Source organism: Heteronotia binoei, chromosome 5 (assembly GCF_032191835.1).
Source record: "Heteronotia binoei isolate CCM8104 ecotype False Entrance Well chromosome 5, APGP_CSIRO_Hbin_v1, whole genome shotgun sequence".
NCBI classification, from domain to species: domain Eukaryota; kingdom Metazoa; phylum Chordata; class Lepidosauria; order Squamata; family Gekkonidae; genus Heteronotia; species Heteronotia binoei.
In genome coordinates, this window is record NC_083227.1 from 61,046,824 (window position 1) to 61,050,364 (window position 3,541).

The window sequence follows — 3,541 nt, forward strand, 5'->3', positions numbered from 1 at the left end:
CCCTTTTCCATCTGTGTAAATATGGTATATGTTTCTCAGGTTACTGAAGCCAGATTGAGATTCAAGCCTCAGTAATGTAGAAATAGCTCCTGTTGCTCCATGGGAAAGAAATGTCTACCCACAGCTTCAGTTACACCAGGTGCATAGTCAAAAGATCTCTCACTTCTAGCAATACTTGCCTTGCTTGTCATTCCAATGAAGTACCTTCAAAAGGAACAGGAGTGTGCGAAAACCCTCTGAATAATGTAAAAGCCATGTTCAATCACCATCTCTTGCTGATGCGGAGCAGCTAATGAGATAAACCTTAAGGGCCCTTCTCTGGCACTTTGGAGGATTTTAGGCATAAACACAACCAATATGCATACATTAGCTTCTTTGAATAATTAATGGGCAGAATGTAACTATATGAGTAAGGTAAGATCCTTAATTGTTCGATGTTGAGATGCATACTTATCGCTTAATGAATAAATAACTCTCTTGTCTCACAGGTCTTGCTGGTTGTTAGCAAGTGTCACAAGAAGTATCGTAAACAAATATCAATTAATACTACTTTAACATGTGGTATCTCAATCCAGCCATTACACTCATGGATTTAGGATGGCTGTTCAGGGACAAGTACCTGGGCAACTCTTGAATGAGAATGTAATGTACAAGAACCTCCTTCCATTTCCTAAATGAGTCTTTTTTCCCCCCTCAAGTCTTTAGAGAGCTGTTTATAGATCCACCTTGGCTTCTTTAGGGCTCCGCAGAAGAGTATCAAGGGAGATAGTAGGAGGCTGTGGTTTAGTTGTACAGCATGTGTTTTACATGCAGAAGGTCTGAGATTCAGTCCCTTGCATCCTTTGTTAAAATGATCAGGCATGTGAAAAACTTCTATTTGAGACCCTGGAGAGCTGCTTCTTGTCAGAATAAACAATACTGACTGACCTGGATAGACCAATGGGTCTGACTTGGTATAAGGCAGCTTCATGTGGAGAAATATTTCGAGCTTGTTTTATGTATTGTATTTTACAGTGGATGATAAATAGAATGTGTATTATTTTAAGGCATTTTAATCCATCTTTTAATAAAGGACTCAAGGCAGGATGAGACAATGATTATATGTAAGTAGTATTTGGCTGCACACACACACACACACATGCACATATAGAGAGTGGAAGAATACATGTATTTCTACATGCTAAGTTGTATATGCAATGTCCAGGTGCAGCAAAGTAGACGCATACGTTGTTCTAGTATGTGACCATCTATGAGCAAGTGGAACGCAGGCATGAATGTGGTTTGATGTAGTCTTGAATCTTTGTGTGGAGCATGTGCCAGTGTGGGACTTGAGGTCTCAGCTAATCAAGCATCATTAACTATCATCACCTAAAACATTACAGCATTGCTGTTCTGTTAAAGTATTTGTGAAAGGTGACATTTCAAAAATAAATCTTTGTTCTAAATCCCCTCAAGTGATGGTGTAATTCCCCTAGCTAGATTTCTGAGTATCCCAACTCCAGTATAACAGTCCAGACAACAATCTGAAATATGAAGATATGCTGCATCCAGTGACTATAGTGCTGTCATTGCACTATTGCAACCATTTGTAACTCGATCTACTGTGGGGGGGAAGATGATCGTCTAGTTGTGAATGATTGCTGTAGTACCGTGATGGCACAATATCTAATGATGTGTGGATGCAGCAAGCTGCATAAGTCATAAAAACTGCTTAACAAGCCAATAAATAGGAGCAAAGGTAGAAAGGCCTCTCAGTGCTTTTGAAATGCTCTTATTTGCAGTAAACGTTTCAAAAAAGGAAGATTCAGAGCTACAGAGAACCACTACCAAATGACAGTTTATATATCATCATTGTATTGACTTGCTGGGCAAATGATATTGAAGTCTAAAAGATCATGGGTTGGTTCTATTAGTGGAAGGCACTGATGGTTAAGTCCACTGCCCTTTTCAACACAGGGAAAGTCAATTCCCAAGGTTATGGGATTGGTGTAGATAGAATAATAGCCACATGGTGAGCAGCAAAGGGGAGAAAGAAGGGGACAAATTTGCTTCTTTTGTCAGCACAGCACCAGATGAGAGAGAGAGAGAGAGAGAGAGAGTAAAAAGGAAGATGGGAATGTGTGTGTGAGAACTGGAGCTGCTGCTAAATTCAAATAAATACAGCAAATGCCAGGAAATAGACCCAAACCTTCAAAAGCGTCATAGTGTTTGAAAACTTCATCTGTTAGTGCAAGTTATATGTGAGGCAACATATGGACTTACCAAATCAAATCCAGAGTTACTTGCAAATAATTGAGGATTTAAGTTACATAGAAGGTTGATTCTGTTTCATCAGGGCCTGCTGTGTGTGATCTTCATCTTTGGTAAATTTGGCTTCTACCATAGAGTTTTTGCCCAAATACAAAAACATTACCCCAGTGTTCCAGATGTAATGACATAGTTTCCAGGTCACATGGGCAGTGACGTAGACATTTCACTGCAGGTTGGAATTATCTCCCTCTTTTCAGGGTAAGTCAGTATTGTCTACTCAGGCTCTTTTTCATATCACCTAATATCTGATTTTTTAAAACCTGAGATGTCAGGGATTGAACCTGAGACCTTCTGCATGACAGACAGATGCTCTTCCACTGAGCCACAGCCCACCCACCCGGAGTCTCAGGCAGAGGTGTTTTCATGTGGCCTACTATCTGATCCTTTTAACTGGAGGTGCCAGGGACTGAACGTGAGACATTCTACACTCAGAGCAACCAGGGCTGCAGACAGGATTTTAAATCAGAGACTCTGAATCAGAGACTTAGAATCTCCTTGATTGGCAGTGGAGAAGTGGGGCCTGTCAGCAGGGGACCTTGCCTCCACCAGGGGGTCTGGCAACCCTACCTCTAGGCCAGTATTGTCTGTTCTGACCCCTGATTGTTTGTTGAAGTCCTCTGAGCTTTACTGTCCGAGATCCTTTAATGAGAAATATTAGAGGCTGGAAGTAGGAAAAATTGTATGCAGCGCACATGCTCTTCCATTAAGCATGTGGTTTATTTCCCACTTACAGCATAGTCCCTTGTTTCCCTTGAAGGCTGTCTGGGAACTGAATCTAGGACACTTAGTCAAAGCAAGAATCCTGGCCATAAACCCAAATTATTAAAAGGACCTGGCCAAGACAACCTTTTCTAATAAAAATTACATTCAGATTTTCATCTATAAGAACTCCACCCCTGGAACAACAAAACCAAGAGTGGCCAAACTTGCTTAATGTAAGAGCCATATAGAATAAATGTCAGATGTTTGAGAGCCACAAGACATGAACATCAGATGTTTGAGAGCAGGAAGGAAGGTAGGCAGGAAGGAAGGAAGGAAGGCAAATAGACAGTGGAAAGAAAGCAACTTAAATTTTAAATGCATTCTCCAAACCACCGGCTGGCTTGGCTTGGAGAAGTAATTTAAAGGGAGAAACACCTTTTCCAAGTCAGTCAATGATGTGGTGGTGGCTTCAAGAGCCACACAATATATATGAAAGAGCTCCCGGGTCAGTTTGGCCACCCCACAACAA

At 41.1% G+C, this 3,541-nt stretch overlaps 1 non-coding gene across 1 annotated transcript; it reads right to left on the reverse strand.

Moving 5' to 3' along the window:
• Nucleotides 1-2,570: 2,570 nt before the first annotated feature.
• Nucleotides 2,571-2,642, reverse strand: TRNAD-GUC (transfer RNA aspartic acid (anticodon GUC)). The gene has a single exon. It is a non-coding gene; the product is annotated as a tRNA-Asp (tRNA).
• Nucleotides 2,643-3,541: the final 899 nt, after the last annotated feature.